At 35.2% G+C, this 20,734-nt stretch overlaps 1 pseudogene; it reads left to right on the top strand.

Moving 5' to 3' along the window:
• Positions 1-19,219, top strand: part of LOC132641584 (F-box protein CPR1-like) — a 72,948-nt pseudogene extending 53,729 nt beyond the window's left edge.
• Positions 19,220-20,734: the final 1,515 nt, after the last annotated feature.

Below are 20,734 nucleotides of genomic sequence, written 5' to 3'. Positions count from 1 at the left end.
GCAAACCTGTACCAATGCTCTATTGAATCTCGTAATACTGTTTGAAGTTCCTTTGTTGACAAAATTGCTAGTTGTGGACTATGTGATCATTTCTATTTAAATTTGAACCAGATTAGGCTCACTTAAGAAGATTGTGGAATTAGAAGGGTATATGTCTTCGTAGGATGTTTGTTTGGACTTGTAAGAATGTTGAGATTGCTATGCCCAGTTAACACGTTAAAAAGAAAATGCCAAAGGCCTGTTTGCATGATCAAATTCTATGCCTGCTGCCTGTTTGGTTTACCATTATGCTCTTAATGCTCGTCTGTTAGCTATGACACTGCACATTTGATTTCTTTATGACATATAGGAGGATATACCTAGATATACAAAGCATACCCAATCCCATATACATCCAAGGGTATAGAAGTTGATATATTTAGTATACATGGGGTACATCACTCGTATAAATTTATTAGTCTAAACATGTTGTTGGGTCTATTAATATTTGGGCCGGTGTCTCCCCTTTTAGCTGCTAGGCTTCTGCTATATGCTCAGTGTGAATTATTGGGCCTGTTTCTAATATCGCCTGGTTTGGATCTTTATTTCCTCACTGTTGTCAAATTTTGGGCCTTCCCTTCCTCTTCCTGTGTTGGGCCTTTAAGTGTACAATAGACTTAATTCACAGTCCTGCCCATTTTGCCTATTCTTGTACTGTCATTTGTTTGGGCCGTGAGTTGTTTGTCTTAGCCGAATTAAATTTAATTTTCTCATTGTCATGAGACGGTATTTGAAGTTTCTCTCTTTGAGTTATGAATTTTGCATTATTAATTATCTAGACCCATACTAATCCTTTTTCTTTCGTTTTTATGCATGACCATCGCATACGAGTCCGAGGGACTCGTCTTCTTCCGCATTCGGTGTTGGGCCAAAGCCCAACATGACCTCTTCTCGTATCCAGCCCCCTGTCCGCAGCGAAATAGAAAGACATAAAACTTTCTGGGCCAAAGCCCAATAGCAGCAGTGATCGCAACAGTCTTAAAATGGGCTGAGTCCATTCCCGATTGCAGCAGTCTTTTAAAATGGGCTGAGCCCATTTAAATTATATCTACTCCTTTATTTTATTTTGTGCATTTAATTTGTATTATGCGACTAACTTTTTATTTTGTTTTATTTTCTTAATTTAGATGAACTTTAGCAAATTTAGTGGGTTAGCTTTAGTATAATGGGTAGTAAATTTAAGAGAGAAACTCACAATTAATACCATAAGTTTCATTTTCTTCTTTTTATATTAAATTTATTTATAGTATCTATAATATTTACTTTTAGAATAATTGATTTTCAATAGCGTAAATTCATATTTTTGAGTTAAAGGAATAATATTTTATTCTTATTATCTTAGAAATTTTAAAAACGCGAATCAATCATACTTATGCCAGCAAGTAACGAAAGGCAGTAGATTCAATTACTAAAGAAAGAACCTATTTTCAAATGCATTAATTCTTTGGCCAAATAACCATGAGAATTAGCAACTGCACACTGCAAAATTTTTATCTTCTGCAATAGTACTTCAAAAAATACTGCCAAACAAAAACAAGTCCTACTTATATATTTTATGCAAATATTATTTTAAATAGCATTATTATGTAAAGCCTCGGCAACATTTATAAGTTTTATTTTAAAGGACATTTGAAGTTTCCTTTTATGCAAATTATCATATTTTCTACAACTCTCATTCTAAATAGCATTTTATTTAAAGCCTTAGCAACATTTGTAAGTTTTATTTTAAAATAGCATTTGAAATCTCCTTTTATTGCCAATTATTATATTTTTACAAGTCTTGTTTTAAATAGCATTTTTTAAAGCCTTAGCAACATTTATAAGTATTATTTTAAATAGCATTATTTTCCTTAAAAACTTTAGCAATATTTGCAAGCCATTTTCTTAAAATTTAAATGCTATATTTGCATCTTTAGCCCTAATTAATTAACCTAAGTTTGACCGGTAAACCATAGTTAACGGATTCTAAAGGATGCCTAACCCCTTCCCCTTAGGATAATCTAGAACCCTTACCTAGAATCACGCTAATTAAGCAGACCATTAACGGAGGTTTAGTTAGGCTTTACCTTAGTTAATAAATTAGGTGTCCTAATTCACCATTAAATTAATTAGGTGGCGACTCCTTAAAATAAAACAAATAGGGATCACCAATATGTTGTACTCCTACTTTAACCCATTTAAATGGGGTATAAAATGCATTAGTCTCAACGTCCTCATCATCTCATCTCTAAAGCCCTGCGGGTCTTCATCTGGCTTTGACCCATAAATTTCTGGAGGATTCAGACTAATAAAATCGCGGGCTCTTGCACTAATCGCTCTATCACCTTGGCCCGCACTTTGTTGCTGGGCCTGAGCGGCAACCAACTAGGTCAGCAATTGAATAGCCTCGGTTATCTGCTAGCCGGAGCACTTGATGGAGGAACTGGGGGTACTGGAGCTGGAGGTGGAGCCCTTTACTGCCCCTCTGACAAGGGTGGGGTCGGGGAGGTTCGAGATGGAACCTCATTATGGAAATCGCCCTCTTCTATCTCTGCCGGTGGCTCCCGTTTAGTCCTTCTTCCGACCACCGCCTTGCCTTTCGGGGCCGCTATAGCCTTCCTCTTCGTAGGCATTACTGAAACCATAACACGCGATTAGGAAAAAGGAAGACTTGATAAATGATAACATGGCTCTATCGCACGATCTAAGATTTGAAGGAAAGGTCAATCATTTCTAAATGACCTACAACCTCCTAGGAGAACTGCACTGATACCACTTTTTTCACGACCCAACTAGAGGGCCATGAAGGGTACCTGGTACTGGCCTACCAAGCACCTCTGACCCAACATCTCATAAGCGTTTCTAAGTGGGCCACATGGGCAGCTCGTGAATATCATACTTAAAACAGTTACCAACCGCTATGCCCATAAGTGTAGGTCAACAAGGCTACCAAAATATTATACAACAACAAGAACGGATGACGTTTAAGAAGCATCTAGCCACGTACATCTGTCTACGAGCCCCTAATTAGAATACATATTATCATAAGGACCAATACCAAATAGACTGTAGCTCCGAAGTAAGCGGAGTTCTCCTGTGAATTCGCTGATAAGACACCTACGGGTCTGATCCGTCTCCCTACCTACCTGCGGGCATGAGCTCAGCATCCACAAGAAAGGACGTCAGTACGAATAATGTACTGAGTATGTAAGACATGAATTGCAACATAATAAGAAAGATAAAACATAACATGAGATAAAAATAACCTGTACATCTGAATGCTTTTTAGGCGGATACCATGCATGCTTAGCTTTTTCACAAGAACATTTTTCATACATATATAAATGATAGTGCTGCGGAAGGTGCAGCCCGATCCATAAATATATTACGTTGCTGCGGAACGTGCAACCCAATCCATAAATCATGTCATCATTTTACATATATATTTTGCCACGGAATGAACGGCCCAATCCATTTGTCCCATATATCCCGCGTCCGGTGTTGACATCCAATTTTGTCCCTCTTTTATTTAAATTTATTTACTCGGGCTTTCTAATATATTGACGAGCGAAACACTTTATTTTCACTATTATTAATTTTTACTATTTTACTATCAACGCTACTAGCACTACTTTATCACAACTTTCAAAATGGTTCGTCGTCATTTCATTTTAGGATTTGTACTCGTTAAATTAATTTTACTTTATTAAATCCTTTATTTTCTGCATACTAATTATTATTTGTCTTCACATAATATATATTGTACTAGTCACTAAATTAGAAGCCCAATGGAATTTATATGGAGGAAGAATTTCAGCCAAATAAATGGCCCAAATAATCAGCCCACGTTTTTAATTTCATCAGTCCAGCCCACACCACAATACCCGGTCCAGCCCACTATTTTACCCGACCCGGCCCAATATCCTTATTTTTTTTTACCCTAACCCCTACCTCTCCTCTCTCTCTCCTTTCTTTTCATGACCGCCGCACACCCCTTCCCCTCTCTCTTTCCCGCTTCTCTCTCCTCCTTCGTCTCCCTCATCACGCTCCTCTCCACTCACCGCTGTCCCCCGCTCCTTCGTCTCTCTCTCTCATACACTCCTCTCTCTCCTCATATATTTCTATAAAAAAACGGAATTACTCAACATTTTGGGGGAGGTTTTTGCTTAGCATTCTTCAGGAAACGATTATTCAGTGTTTCCCAGAGATTACCCTCATATTTCGTACACTTTTGATCAATCATCATCTGTTCTTGAACATTTACTTGACATAAACTTTCGGGTCTGTTTTAATCTGAGGTTCGAATCGTTCGTCGTGTTCGGGTCTATTCATAACGAGAGAGTAGATTCGACGACCTCGACACCCTAGTTCATTGCGCACAAAAAAGGTAAACCTCGACACATTTATCGCTTGTAATCTTTAGTTTCTGTTTTAGTTAAAAATTTAATTTATTCTGCCATATTTAGTAGTTATATACTTTCTTTGTTGTCGTATTATTTGTTTGATGTTTGGGAGCTGTTAGGATAGGATGATAATCGTTAATTGAATTTGAAAGATGTCTATTGTAGTTAGGATGCTTAAGACTAAATTTCCAGGACTTAGAACCTATTTAAAGTCGAATATACGTAAGATATACAGTGGGCTATCAAGGTAAGAAGAAGGTATACATTCAATATACATCTGATATACACACCGCGGTGTGTATATCTTAGGTATATTGTGTATGTGATTAAAATAGATCGGCACTGTCCCTCTTTGCTCTATTTGTTCTAAATAACGTATTTGGTTATGAATATATATTCGGGTTTAGGTATGATGAGATGATTATACGACATGTCGATATTGGTTGTTGATTTTATTTGGTATACAAAGTCATGGCTGTTTGTTTAAGTTGATAGGATTAACGTCGAAATGGTTAGTTTGAGACTTAGGTTAATTTACCATATCATTTCTGCAACGCTTGCTTCAAAGACTTGTATTTTCTACATTCTCTTAGAATTCGTTTAAGTTGGTAGGATTCATGTTGGCTATACTTGTTTCAAAAACTTGTATCATCATTTGTAAAAGGATCAAAATCCGGTTTACTTGATCACTTGAATTTGATTTCTTTTGTAACGACATTTATTAATCAGCTGTAAGGATTTATATGACAGGGTAATAGATGTTGCTGTTGAGTTCACTTTAGCTTTCCCATTAGTACAATTAACTGAACTCGCTTGGTATATCACAACTGTTTAAACTCAGCCACATCATGTGTGCTTTTCCTTTTTCTGCTTCAGTTTAGCTCTGCCATACAATTTATAGTATTTGATCTCGCGTTCCTTTGTTTGAATAGTTTGTCCTATTTCAGTAAAAGGTCTGACTTTGCTGCTGTAGCGAGCGTAATGTTTTTTTTTTAGTTTCCTTATTTCGTGAAACATCAGCTTTATGTAGTGCTTATTTCTCCAAAATCTGCAACGGTGATGTCTCTTTAATCATGGTTCATAGATTTTGCTTTCTGTTCTTGCCTAGGAACTAAAGAAGTAGTTGGCCTTTCCTTTTAATTTGAATGAGAAGTTTGTTGTAGTATTTGTTACTTGACAGAACGTCAACATATGTTTCCTCTAAGTCTTAGTTAAGTCCTTATCCTTAATTCAGCTAGTCTTAAGATTTTCTAATGCTAAAAGTAGTTTTTTTTTAGTCTAAAAAGTTCAATCCTTATTCCATTTTCGCGCATGTCTAAACTCCTTGGAAGAATTGGTTTCTAATAATATTGAACATGAAACAACTTAGCCTCCTTTTTCTTCAGTTCCTTTCTTTAACATGACAGTATGAAGAATTCTCCTCACTTGCTAATTAAATGTTGCATTGGTAGTGGTTCACTTTTATTCTTTCCAGTTAAGATGCTCTTCTTAAAGTGTCTATATGCTAGGTTCAAGCTTGTGTCTTCCTTTACTTTTGGTAGAATTCATTTGTTGTGGCAATCTCAAGACAAACTAACTTAAGGGATCGATAATTCATTTCTGTCACCATCCTGCCATCTTCAGTTTTCTGTTTCTATGTCTTTTTGATGTCTTAAGTGTTCGGCTTTGTGTTCTGTTTTGGTCGGATTTCCGTTCAGTTAGCTTTGATTGAATTTTTGAAGGTTTACTGTTGCTTAGATTCTGGAAATTTTTAGTTTGGTTGTGCCACATTCTCATTGAAGAATTAAGTTTTAAGTCCAAATTGCGCTATGTGTTTTAAAGTTGGAATGTTGTTATATGACCCGCCATTAGCAGTGAGACTGATCGGGTGAAGCGATTCGATTAAGGAAAATGCGCACTAATTTAAAAGGGACTAAGATCTTATGAATGTACATACACTGAATATACTCAAATATACATAGCATACATAATCCACTGGTCTGTTTTAAATCTACATTTCATATCTTTAAACCTTATCTATTGGTCACATACTAATCATTTTCTTTCGTTTTTTATGCATGACTATCGCATACGAGTCCCTCGGACTCGTCTTCTTCCGCATTTGGCGTTGGGCTAAAAGCCCAACATGACTCCTCTCGTGTCCAGCCCCTGTCTGCATCAATACATAAAAAATCTAGGCCGAAGCCCAATAGCATGAACAGTTCGCAGTAGTTGGGCCTTAATAAATGGGCCGAACCTGTCACGCCCCGAACCATGGCCTGGACGTAACACGGCACTCGGTGCCTGACTGCGTGTGACCGAGCGAACCACATGGCTTGCTGAATCATCATGATACATACATGAGCGGAAATATAACGTGAATGCATGATGAGCCTTTATAAAACGTAATAAGTCATAATACTGAATAAAAAAACTTGTTTAAACATGAGTGCGGAAATAACATGAATGAGCCAAAAATGGCTATACGACTCCGAATGTCTGACATAACATAACTGACTTGTCTAGTCTATGAAACCTCTATCATGATCCGACTGGAAAACATACTTACTGGGACAAGGCCCCCAGCATACCTTAGATGCATAATTAATCATAAAACAAAAGTTGACTAAACCCCGAATGAGATGGGGCTCACCAATAAGCTGATACGAATGTTTTCCTACTGAGCAGATATGTCGTCCTGTGTATCAGTACCTGCATCGTGAAATGCAGGCCCCCGGGCAATAAAAAGGGGACGTCAGCACATTGAATGTACTGGTATGTAAAACAACTGAAAGAAATAACATGGGACATGGAATAACATGATAAGAACTGAAACTGAAAACCTGGACATGAACATGAGTGCATACATATACATATAAAACATGGTAAAAATATCATAAGTAGGGAGAGTGTTGACACCCAATTTTGTCCCTCCTTTATTTAATTTTATTCACTCGGACGTCTAAATTTATTGACGAGCTAGATACTTTATTTTCACTGCTATTTATATTCGCTACTTTTATTTTAACATTACAAGTATTAATTTATCACAAATTTTAAATGTTCATCGTCATTTCACTTTCGGGTTTGGAATCGTTAAATTAATTACAAGACAACACTTTGTAAATCCTTACTTTCTATATACTAATTACTATTTATCTTTACATAATATATATTATACCAGTTATTAAATTAGAAGCCCGAAAATAATTAAAATAGCGGAGGAAGGACCAATATTTTTTAGCCAAATTAATGGCCCAAAAATACAAATACAATATCATTTTCATACCCAAATAATTAGGCCACATCTTTAATACTTAACCCACATTTTCAACCCACATTTAAAATTAATAGGCCAGCCCAAACGGACTAGCCCATTCTTTTGACCCGACCCGGCCCAACATACTAATACCCTAACCTCTCATCTCTTTCTTTCTCCCTCATTTTCCGCCTCCTTCATCATCATCATCTTCTCCTTTTTCTCTCCCTTCCCTTTCTCACTCATCTCTCTCTCTCCACGCTCTCTTCCACTTCCCCTGTCACCCACGTTATCCGCTCCTCTCCACTTCCCCTTGTCCCCCACGCCGCTGACTCCTACGCTCCTCTCTCTTTTCCTCAAACCCGAATCGAAAACCCTATAAAACTAGGACGAATTGTTCTGTCAAAATGGGGGGAGAAAACCTGAAAATAGCTTGAATTTTCGGAGCAAAAACCAAATCAACTCAAACAAAACAAAAACAAGATCGAAAAGAGATCGAAAAAAAATCCCTTCAACACAGATCGAAAACCCAGGTTTTGGAACCCAAAAATCCCCTATAAAAAAATCAATTTTAATCAACAACAAGGGCGAACAATCACTCTATTTGCCTTTCCTTTTTCTGTTTTAAAACTCTAGTCACTTTAATCGGGTTCAGATTCGGATTCTTCGAGTTCGAGTGTAGATTCGGGGCCCGTCGATCCCCACTTCGCTGTACCCACAAAAGGTCGGTAAATCTCTCTTCGTTATCGGTTTATTAGCAGCTTAAGTATTTTTCTGTTTGTTTCATATGTTGAAGTGTTTCATTGGTTCGATAGTTAGCTGTTAGGTTGGTTTGATATTTGTTAATATTAATAGATGACTGTGTCAGTTTTCATGAAACCAATTAGTAAAGCATTGGTGTGTTTGCAAATTTGTTTAGTTTGAGTATCGTTTAATTATGTGTTTGTAGATGTTGTCCATCACCTTATTTGAATGATATTCATGTTTTAATATGGTTTAGTTTCCAGCTTAGCGGTTAGCAGAATCTGTCTATTCATTCCTTAATTCAATGCGGCTAATTTTAAATTTTATTAGCATGTTGGTGTCCGTATGTAGTGCAGGTGAGTATATTGAATATTCCCGCCTCAGTATAATTGAACCTTTATGTGGTGTGGTTCTATGCTTAATTTGCTATTTAGTTCAACACGTCATTAGGATGCGCTTAAATGCTTATATGATGTAGTTTCACTGTCTTACATAGCTGTTTGTTGTTAGTTTGCCTTCATCATGTTTTAGTTTAGGTTGAGTCACGATTGAATGATCTAGATCAATATGCTTACTTCGCTGTTTACTTTTCCCCCTTTGTCGTGTGATCAAATGAGAAATGCTTTACTTGGGTTTACCTTGCTGTTTACAAATGAACAAATGAGCACATTTTCAAAACATTCTCTTTAATCTCTACTCTGCTGTTTTCAGTTGAGTCTTTCCAGCCTTTATTTTTAGTCAAGTGACTGCAATATGCTCATTTGTTATTTTCTCTTTACCCTCCTGTTGAAAGAAATAAATAATATTTCGTGTAATCTCTTAAAGACATTTGATGTTTCCTTTTTTGACATTTGTGATTGATTAGTTTAGAATAGAACAGGACCCTTTCTTCCTATTTTTAGCCTAAAAAATGTATTCCCAGATGTGCTCAATGGTGAATTGTGTTCAAGCCTGCCTTGTTTCCTACTTATAGTTTGTTTCATAATCTTATTCTTTTTTGTTCTGTTGTGAAGCTAACGCGATACAATGGCATGCCTAAAAGACCATTTGAGTTAGCTTCCATAGGGATCAGTAGGAGCTATCTGTACTCTTGTTGCTTGATTGTTACAGTTGTACTCTCAAATCTCTGTTCTATACTCAGTCCTATTAGCAATCACATTGTACTAACTAATGTACCTTGGGACGAATGTAATATTATTAGGTTTAGATACGACGAAATGATTATACCACATGTCCAGCATTGGTTGTTGATTTGATTTGATTTCAAGTCTATTTCTGTGTTCAGTTTTGTTAGCAATCGTATTAGACCTGCTTCTATTTTCAATTTATTAGTATGCTTATGTTGAAGGTAGATATGTCTTAAACCCTGATGTCGGTTACATCCGAGTTGTTTTGTCTGTGAAAATTTATGAAATGAATCATGTCGAGGTTGTTTCTGATGGTCTGTTCTGTTGTGTCAAGGGGTTCAACTGCTAGTTACTTTTCCGCTTCAGAATCTCGTCCTGCTAATTCGTTTACCTTTCGTGCAAATTAGTCTTTGTTTCAATCCCGTTTGAAATGAAAAAGAATTATTTTTCCTTTGAATTCATTTGTACAATGTGCCAAGATATTGGTCGAGATCTGTTTAGTCCCATTGGAATCGAGTTTGAAATCTTTGAGTGATTGTCTTCAAGTAAATCAGTCTCCAGTTTGAACATTTCTTTTTCTGGAAATGGTTAGTTTTATTGGGATATGCAATACCTGAAAAAATGAATCTGAGGCAATTAAGAAACCATTGTTGCATTTAAACATTTTGCTGCCTCATTTTTTGGGCCATGAACCACTGAATTAGACTATGATTTTACCAATTATGTCATGTATACCCTGTATATACTTGAACAAATTGATAGCCATATGTGCATGCCTTGAGCAGTTCTTGAGTGCGCAACATTTCTTATTTCTTCGCCAACATGGTTGTTGTCATACTATGTCAAAAAGAACACTGTTAGAATTTACTTCCTTTGATTTCTATAGCATATTTCGCCTCTAAGCTCTTTCCATCTAAGTGGTTAGGCATAGTCATGTAGGTAGGAATGTATACACATAAGATATACCAAAATATCCACAGTATATATGTAATCTACTGATTTGTTTTGAGCTATAATTTACATGTTTAATCTTATTCATCGATTATATACTAATCTTTTTCTTTCCATTTTTATGCATGACATCTCGCATACGAGTCCAAGCGACTCGTCGTCTCCTTCCGCATTTGGCGTTGGGCTAAAAGCCCAATGTAACTCCTCCTATGTCAGTCCAATCCGCAGCCAAACAAGAAAAAAACAAAATCTGGGCCAAAGCCTAATAGACTGGAACAGCCCATCAGCAACAGTCCGCATTGCTGGACCGAAACCCGACAGCAGTGAACAGTAGCAATTCTGCCCATTCAAATCATTTTGTTTCTTTATTATATTTTCTTTGTGCATTTAATTTGTAATTACATGACTAACATTTTACTTGTTTTATTTGCTCGGATTAGATGAACCTTAGCGGAATTAATGGGGTTGATTTTAGTAAAACGGATAGGAAGAACCAATAATTAATTTCATAGTTTCATTTTCTTCTTTCATATTAAATTAGTCATAGTACCTAATAATATTTATCTATATTGAAGTAATTGACTTTCAAGGATGTGAAGTCATAAACACATATTTTGAATTAAGATCACATTTTCATTCTTACTGTATTTGAAATTTGAAAACATCACTAATACGCAAATATAAATTTAAGTATATTCAATAAATATTCTCTCAAGGTTCATTCAGTTGTACGTATTTTTATTAGCTAAATAATGCTAAATAAAAGTGATAAAAAAGAGAGAAAATTTATGTCCTTTTCATCATATTTAAGAACATAAGTGTAGCATTTCTATACCACCATATTCATATAACATTATTTTTATCTAAAGATAACATTTGACAAATCATCTTTTAAAAGGCTATTAATCATAAGCAAATTACCTTATTTTTTATGAATCTTATTTTTTGAATAATATTACCATATTTTCATTTTAGGCTTTAGCAATATTTTATGTCTCACTTAACATTTAGAATCTTCTATTATACAAATTAGTATGTTTTCTACAAATATTATTTTAAACAACATTATTATACTTTCGTTTAAAGCCTTAACAACATTTATAAGTCGTATTTTAAAAAATAGCATTAGAAGTACATTTTTTTTATATAAATCATTATTTTTCTACAAGTTCTATTTTAAATAGCATTCTTACTTGTCTATTTATAACTTTAGCAATATTTACAAAGCTACTTTCTTTTCTATAACACTATATTTACACTTAGCCTATCTAATCGTAAGTCCGGTCGGTTAACCATTGTTAATGGGTCTTAAAGGGTGCCTAATACCTTCCCTTTAGACTAATTGAACCCTTACCTAGAATCTTTTGGTTTCGTAGACTTTAAAATAAAATCAACTTTAGATAATTACTTTAATTAACTTTAGGTGTCCTAATTCACCGTAAATAATTAGGTGGCGACTCCTTAACATAAACAAAAAACAGGAATCTCCAATACGTCATACTTCTTTAATTTAACTCTCCGGGGTTAAAATGGGGTGTGACAGAGAGCAATAACTTATAACCGATCCATGGTCTGGTGCTTGGGTCCCGCCAGCAGAACACTCAGTCCTTGCCAGGGAACATGAGATTTAATAAAATATGAAAGGATCCAGTCATTATGAGAGATCGTCCGGGACATGGGTGGAGCGATCCTCATCCTACGGTGGCTACGTAGTTTCAGGCTATCTGAAGCCCTCCTCGGTAATTAATGCAACTCCCAAAACATGAACATGTAAAATAGTGGCACTTGCTGCCCATGGTATATCATGAATCGTAACTTGCTTGTACATAGTATTCATGATCATAACTTGCTTGTACATGGTTTTCATGAATCATAACTTGCTTGTACATGGTTTTCATAAATCATAACTTGCTTGTACATGGTTTTCATAAATCATAACTTGTAAATATAGTTTCATAAGACAACTTGTCATAGTCTTGCAAAACATGTTTTTGATGCATGAGTAACAACAATAGTTCATAATCATATATATATACTTGACTTGAAAACATGCTTGTAACTTGCTGGATGAAATCATAAAGTTTTATATAAACATAATGAGAACACATGAGGAAGAATTCATGATTCATGGATTAAGCTAGGATTCCTAATAACCGTAATAGAAGATTAGGAATACAATAACGAATATAGATACAAAATTCATGTACATAAATACATAATTACGGGCTACCAATATTTAGGTTTAATGCCCTAGGATTTGAACTTCATGGATTTTACGAAACGGATCATGGGGAAGAATGTAAAGATTCCCACATGTGGATGGAAGTTCTACATACCTTAACCTCCGCCTTTGAGCGTATCACAATGTACTTCAACCCCTTCAACTTCAATCTATAGCAATACAAGTCATAGGGATTCTATATTAGCAATCATATCCATATTTTGTTCATCTAAGCATTTTATCAAACACTTGGTGGGCATGAAGCTCCACAACCTTCATTAATGGTGATTTCTTCACCCAATTCCCATTCTATTACTTCTAGGTGATTCTACAATCTTAATTAGATGTAACTAACATCATCCTTCATCACCCATATGAATACAACAATCCCAAGTCAACAATCCAAAACTCTAGCATTGTTCATATAATCCTCTTTATCAAACCCATTTACTATTCTCCCAAGAACTCATCAATTCACAACTATAAATGTTCAGAGAGTAGAAACATTACCTTTTCGAAGTCCAATCCTCTTGAGTTCGGGTTCTAGGGTTTTCACCTCCAACTATAATGTTCCAATCATAACTCTATAGATTAGAAGGGTTTACTCAAGTTAGAACGGGATTAGGGACTTGGATTCAATCTAGAATCATGATAGAAACTTACCTTGGAAGATCTTGAGATTTGGGACTTGTTCTCTATGAGTTTAGAGAGTATTTTCGTGAATGGGGAGGCTGGGGAAATAACCCCAAGTCCTAAATATAGCTTAAAACGCGTAAACCCGACTTTTGACCCGAAAACGTACTTAACGGACCAAACGACGGTTCAAACGACGAACCGTCGATCAGATCGACGGAGCGTCGATCTGCTCCGTCGAATTGGTCAAATTTCCAGTGAACAATACACATTCGACGGTTCAAAGGACGAACCGTCGATCAGATCGACGAAACGTCGATCTGCTCCGTCGAATTGATCAAATTTCCAGTGAACAATGCACAATCGACGGTTCAAAGGACGAACCGTCGATCAGATCAACGAACCGTCGATCAGATCGACGAAACGTCGATCTTCCCGTCGAAGTCACCCATTTTCCAGCGAAGACAGGCTTCAGTAAAATGGGCATAACTCTTTGCACAGATGTCCGTTTGACCTCCATAATATACCGTTGGAAAGCTATTTCAAAGGGCTACAACTTTCATCAAGGATGTTTTCCCAAATTCCAAATTAATAATGGGGTTATAATCGTTGGAAGTATGACCTTCTATAAACTCTCTTGCAAACATGCTCCGTAGAGTGGTTTTCAACTTTGCTTTGCCCAAAGACATTTCTTATGACTTAATTGGTTTTCAAAACACTTCCTATAACCCTCATATTGGTTCCATTATATTATCATCTTATGAGTCAAACTTTCGTCCGAAGTTACGAGGTGTTACAGAACCCATTTACTCTTTTACTCTCTTCCTTATTTTTATTGTTGTGTATTTTTATTTGCTTTGTATGACTAACATCTTATCTTATTTTATTTTCCTAACTTAGATGAACTTTAGCAAATTAGTGGGGTTTAGTTTAATAATGAGTAGTTAATTTAAGGAAAATCAATCAATTCCATAAGATTCATTTGTTTTCTTGCTATTGATTTTCAAGAGCACTTCTTTATAACATTTCAAGAAAAAATTAAAATGTATGTTCCATGTCCGTTCTTGCTCTACAGTTCACGTTACAAACAATTTTCTAGAACTCACATTGTAATGCAATATATTTTTCAGATATATGTAAATATAAATCCAAATATATTTTATGAATACATTTTCAAGAATTATGCATATTTTAGTTAAATAAAGCTAATAAAAGAGAAAGAAAACTCACTTCCTTTTGCGTCCTATTTACAAAAACAAGTCTAGATTTTTCTACATTGCAATATTCATACAATCTAATTTTTATCTAAAGTTCACGTTTATTGAATCTCCTCTACAAGTATTATTTCAAACAACACTATTATACTTTCATTTAAAGTCTTAACAACACTTATAAGTCGTGTTTTCAAAATAGCATTAGAAATACTCTTTTACACAAATTATTAATAGAATTTTTACATGTCTATCTACAATTTTAGCCAAATTTATACAGCTACATTCTTTTCTATAACAATATATTTACACTTAGCCTAACTAATCATAAGTCCGGTCGGTTAATCATTATTAATGGAATTTAGAGGATGCCTAATACCTTCCCTCTAGATTAGTTGAACCCGTACCTAGAATCATTTGGTTTTGCAGACTTTAATAAAATCAACTCTAGATAATTACTTTAAACTTTAGGTGTCCTAATTCACCATAAATAATTAGGTGGCGACTCCTTAAAATAAACAAAAAAACAGGAATCACCAATATGTTGTACTTCTAATTTAACCCGGTTAAAAAGGGGTACGACATCCGGGCATCCTGCGTGCGGGACGATATCCAACTGATCAAGTGGCTATGCGTATATAACGCCTCACCTTTCCCCATACCCCATATATACATATAAAAATATATATACCATATACATATATAACATAAGTAGCATGCATGAGAGCCTAAGTAAAAGTTATCACTTTATCGGAGTGACGTAAGGTCGGTAACCTCCGATTTATATTATGGAATAGTCATCCTCGCTGTATCTCACCTTGAAGGAACAATGATTATAAGGTGAGATCATCAACAATGAATAGAATTAAGGAAATCATGGAATAAGATCAATAAACTCATCATAGCATTAAAATCATAAACTTTGAAACTTCTAGAAACGGAATCATCATCATCATCATCATCATCTTCATCATGAAACATAATCATCCTTGGCATTGTAAGAAACTTTAAGAATCATGAATCTTTAGCTCTTGGAAATGAGGACATTACGGAAGACATGTCTGGATTCACAAGAAAGAAGTCATCGTTGTCCTCATAGAAAACATCTCATCTTTAGTATCATAAGAAGCTTTTAAGAATCATAAACTTATAACTTTTGGAAGTAAGAAGGTTACGGAAACATATATGGAATCATAACATAGGAATTATGCCTTTTGAAAGAAAGGGACTAGCCTTAACATACCTTTCGGTCTTCTTGGCGATTCAACGTTTATCCTTCCAAGCTCGTAAATCTACATATAAACCGTTCGTACTATTTTTAGGCTCAAAGTCACACGCCCATCTCAAGTCCTTAATTTAATTCTATTTAGAATCTGCTGAAATTCGGGCAGCATCTCCCCTATTTATATGCCTAGCCCGAATCACAATTTCAGCAACCAACACAACAACAACCATACCAACATCAACAACAACACTATCAATACCAAAGTATTCCCTAAAACATCCCACACGATGTTTATCCAATTTTTCCACCAACAAAATTATTATACAACCATTTAATAGTTCTATCTCCATAATTAAACTTAAATCAATACCAATAAGGAAGATTTCATACCTTTCTCCCGCTAGAACCGCGATATCTTTAATATCCATCTTGAATTCAAGCCAAAATTAGTGGATGGAAGTTGGGGAACATTCCAGAGGAGTTGGGATGGTTGGAGTGGTGTTTGGAGTGAAAATGAGGGGTTAAACCCCTTTTATAGCATTTTAGAGTCGGTTTGCAACGACTCAATTTTTGCTCTGCGCGTTCGCGCACTGTAGTTGCGCGTTCGTGCAGGGCAGTCCCGTACTCTGCCTGCCTAATTTGTAACGTCCATAACTCTCTACTTCGATGTCCGATCGACGAACGGTTTATTGCGTTGGAAACTAGACCTCCTGAACTTCAATTTAGGTTTTTGCTTCAAAACTCCTCATGTACTAAAAGATATTCTTTCTCCAAGTTGGGCCAAAATTGTCTCTCATATTTTCTCCAAAGTCCAACAAACTTACTTCCATAGCTTATTATATGAACTTAAACCCTCATAATCATAAGATAGGCGCATATAATCTCATATATCCTTGGTGGTAACTCCAATGTCGATACTTAAAACATCAAACACTTATAAATCTCAACGTACAAAATTGCGGGGTGTAATAATCTTCTCAATCAACGTTATTTTGACAGCCCAATTTTCACTTTAAGCAACAAATATATCTTCTTGATCGACTTTATTCTTTCCCCAGAAATCATCCTATTGAAATTCATGTGGGTATCAAAACCATGGCGTTAACATAATCTCTTAGCCTTGAATTTGTGAAAATTCATCTAAAATTGATACTCACTCTGTCCACTATACTAAAAATATATGTCCACGTTTACTTGTCGAGTTTGGGAATCAAGAGATAATTTACTATATTATACCCTAATTATTAATTATTTACCAATATTAGACGACTTATAATAATTAGGGCTGATATAGTAAACTTACCATTTTTTTTATTGCGTCTGAAGGGGTGCGCCAAGTCAAATATGGACGAGTAAACACGGATGGAGGGAATAATTAATAACAAAGAATGCAACCACCCTAGAGTTATATTTCGAGGCCCTCAATTTGCTGAAATTAATTTCTTAGTGCATACTCAATTTGCTAAAATTTTGAAAGTACTGGGAGACTAAATAGAAAAATATATGCGATGAAAAAGAACAGGTATATTTGGTTAATCAAACTTAATGGCGAAACTTTAATAAGAAAATTCAAAATGTAAAGAAGCTAAGAAAACTTAATATTTATTAAATATACGTTAAAAATGTTATGATTGAAGTATTTATTTATAAATTTTAAAAAAAATTATTTCTTTACTAAATTTTGTATCAAGTCAAACTATAAACTAAAAAGGGTGCTAGCTTGAAAATTGCCACAAAACGAAGTTTAATTCTCAATTGAAGCCTCACCACGCTTTCATAAATTCTCTCTTAAATATCAACCATGAAAAAACAATATTTCCATTGTAAGGTCCCTGACTCTCAAAATTAAATAGAATTGAAAATACCGTTTATATAGTTATAAACAAAGTGGCAAACCAAAAATGCCGCTAATCAATTTAATCATGAAACATTCAAAAAGTCTCGTCAAATAAAATATTATAATTATTGCTTAAAAAAAATCCTACAATTAAGTGAAACAGGTAGGAGTATCAAAAAATTGAGAAAAAGACCCAAATACTTGTTGGAGACATTACTCGACTTAAAGTTTGATGCTTTGTCTTGAGACCCTACTATTCATTCATTGTGTCTGCTTTCTTACAACATGTCAGACATCAGAACTGAACTTGGGAGATTCCTAAGATGTTTTCCTTTCGTTCATTTTCGCTCCAATTTCATACGTTGCAACTACAACGAGTGATTCCATAATCCCTCTTCTTTCCAATGAAATCACAACAGAAATCCTCTTAAAGCTGCCCCTGAATTCGTAGTTGAAATTCACGTGTGTTTCAAAATCATGGCTTCAACTAATCTCTAGTCCTGATTTTGTGAAAACCCATCTGAAATTAAACAAAGGATGCAGCTATCATAGACTTCTATTTTGAGGCCTCGAAACAAATTTGAAGTTTTGTAGTCTCTCTTCCTTATTTAACAAAAAACAAACCACTGAGCTACTTGACATGGATTCTTCCGTGGAAAACCCCTATTTTTCTATTTGTGTGGGCTCTGCGAATGGACTGATTTGTCTGTTCAATCAGACAAGAGAAGCATTTTTGTGGAATCCCACAACTAGGAAGTGTAAGGAATTACCTAAGTTACAAGTTAAGTTGACATGGGGTACCTCTTCCTTCTATACTTATTATGGTTTTGGATATGACGAGTCTCGTGACGATTATAAAGTACTAGTTATCGATTATATAGGTAAAATTTCCACTCCGAGGACTGTGGTCAACATTCACAGTTCGAGGACTGATTCTTGGAGAACAGTAGATGAGCTTCAGGGCATCTTTCTAGCAAATTCTTTGGGTAAATTTGTCAATGGGAAGCTTTTTGGGTTTCGTCTACTGGGATTGCTAATCATGAAGTGGGCAACATCATTTCTTTTGATTTAGCAGACGATACAAGGGGAAAGTTGGAGCTTCCCAGTTGTGGAGAGGTTGATTCTCATTTCAAACTGGGAGTTGTGGGAAGTGATCTTTCTCTGCTACTACTTCTGATGTGTGGATTCTGAAGGATTGTGGAGTTAATTTATCTTGGACAAAATTGTTCACCATCAAATATCCTCAAAAGACTGCGTTTTATGTGTGTTCTCCACCCAATTACGCATTTTCTATACATTTTGGTCAGTCAAATAAGGGTGAAATTTTACTTTTGCTTCCGAAAGTTATCATGATATATGATAGTTCAACCAGACAACTAAAGGTTGTGGATAAATTTGAGGAATGCACTGCTGTTGAAATCTATGTGGAAAGCCTAGTTGATCCTCTATTGATAGCTGACCAGGAATGTCGTAAGCATGGAACTTCACAATCACTTAGCTGATAACTTGTAAGAGTTTTGCTTATTTTAGCTCGTATACTCTCTTTACACTTCTTTTTTAGTCAAATATAGGACAAGACATTGAATATATTTTTTCCTGATAAGATGTCAAAATATTGAATATATATGAATCCATTCATCATAGTTGCTTGCATAGCTTGTAGTTCTTGTAAGCGTTTCTCCTTTTTATTATATCACAGTTCATGAAACAAAAGGAATTAGAATATAAAAGTTTGTGGAGCATCGCAACTTCAGCAGAAATTTAAAGCTGTGATGGTGCTGAAATGGTACTCTACACCTGCTCAGATTGTTTTGGGAGTACTTCTCCATCAGCTTAGTCAGTTCGAGGTCAAATCTCTTCTTGAGTGCAATCGCCTCTTCGCAGAGTTTGCGTCTCCTATCTTCAGAGTACTTGTCCTGAAGTTTGATAAGACTTGCAACTTTCTCTGCATGAGTAAGCATTTGCAAAAGACTTTAAACATCTCACGTTGTTCCTGTTGTATCTTCTCAAATTTGTCCTCATCAACCGTCCTGGCATTGTAAATCATTTTGAACTGTCCTTGAAAAATTGCTCTTGATACTCCATCTCTTCCTTGTTCTGTTCGTAGTGCATATTTGTTCTCTTCCACTGTCCGACTGTGCTTTTTACTCACCAGACTCAGAGTCTCTTCAAGAGCTTTGGCTTTCTTTTGGTTCTTAGCTGCTTGGTTCTTGAACCATACGAGCTGTTGATTATCTCCGACATCTGATTTGCTGGATTCCAAACAGTTTCATTATACGACTTCATCTCGAATTTCATTTCCATGTATATACAGTCTCTTTTCTCTGCCATGTAAACATAAAGCTTATGTATCCCCACAGGCTAATACGGTGAAGATTTATTACTACTCTCTTCTTCTGAAGATACTAATTGTGCATTTTTTGTTGTCATCTGTCATCTGTTATCCATAGAAACAAATTTAACACCTGATTTTCTTGTAAATCAAATTCCATTTTCCACTGCCAAAAAGCGTGAAGATTTATTACTACTTTCTTCTTCTTCAGATACCCATTATGCATTTTTGCCATTATATGTTATCCATCATTATTTTCTTTATATAGAAACAAATTTAACACATGATCTTTTGCAAATCAATTTCCATTTTTTCAGTGCCAAAAAGGTTGAGGATGTGGATTTATTACTGCCAATTTCTTATTCTTCAGGTACCCATTATGCATTTTTGTTGTTAATATGTTATTCTTTTGTAGAAACAAATTTAACATCTGATCTTTTGTAAATCAAGTTTCATTTTTAACATACATTTCTTTTTTATTTGTCCCAAAATGAAAAAAGGATGTAACTTTGAACTGAATATTTTACCTTTATAATGAGAGTATTAGTATATAGTGAAACAAATATTTATGATTTGTTTTCGACTAAGGTTTAAAAAATATTTTTTCTTAGACTTTGTGCCGAGTCAAGCCCTGTCTCATAGATTGGGATGGAAAAAGTAATATATTTGACCTATTACACAGTATAACTTGCCTGCAAAGAGTTTTTAACTAACGAACTTGAGCCTATGTGGCTCTGCCACTACACTTATTAGTCATTACACAGTACAATTAATTAACTGACGGTGTTTTAGCC

This window comes from Lycium barbarum, chromosome 5 (assembly GCF_019175385.1).
Source record: "Lycium barbarum isolate Lr01 chromosome 5, ASM1917538v2, whole genome shotgun sequence".
Lineage (NCBI taxonomy): Eukaryota > Viridiplantae > Streptophyta > Magnoliopsida > Solanales > Solanaceae > Lycium > Lycium barbarum.
The sequence above is the reverse complement of the archived record's forward strand: the minus strand, read 5'-3'. Positions and strand labels throughout refer to the sequence as shown.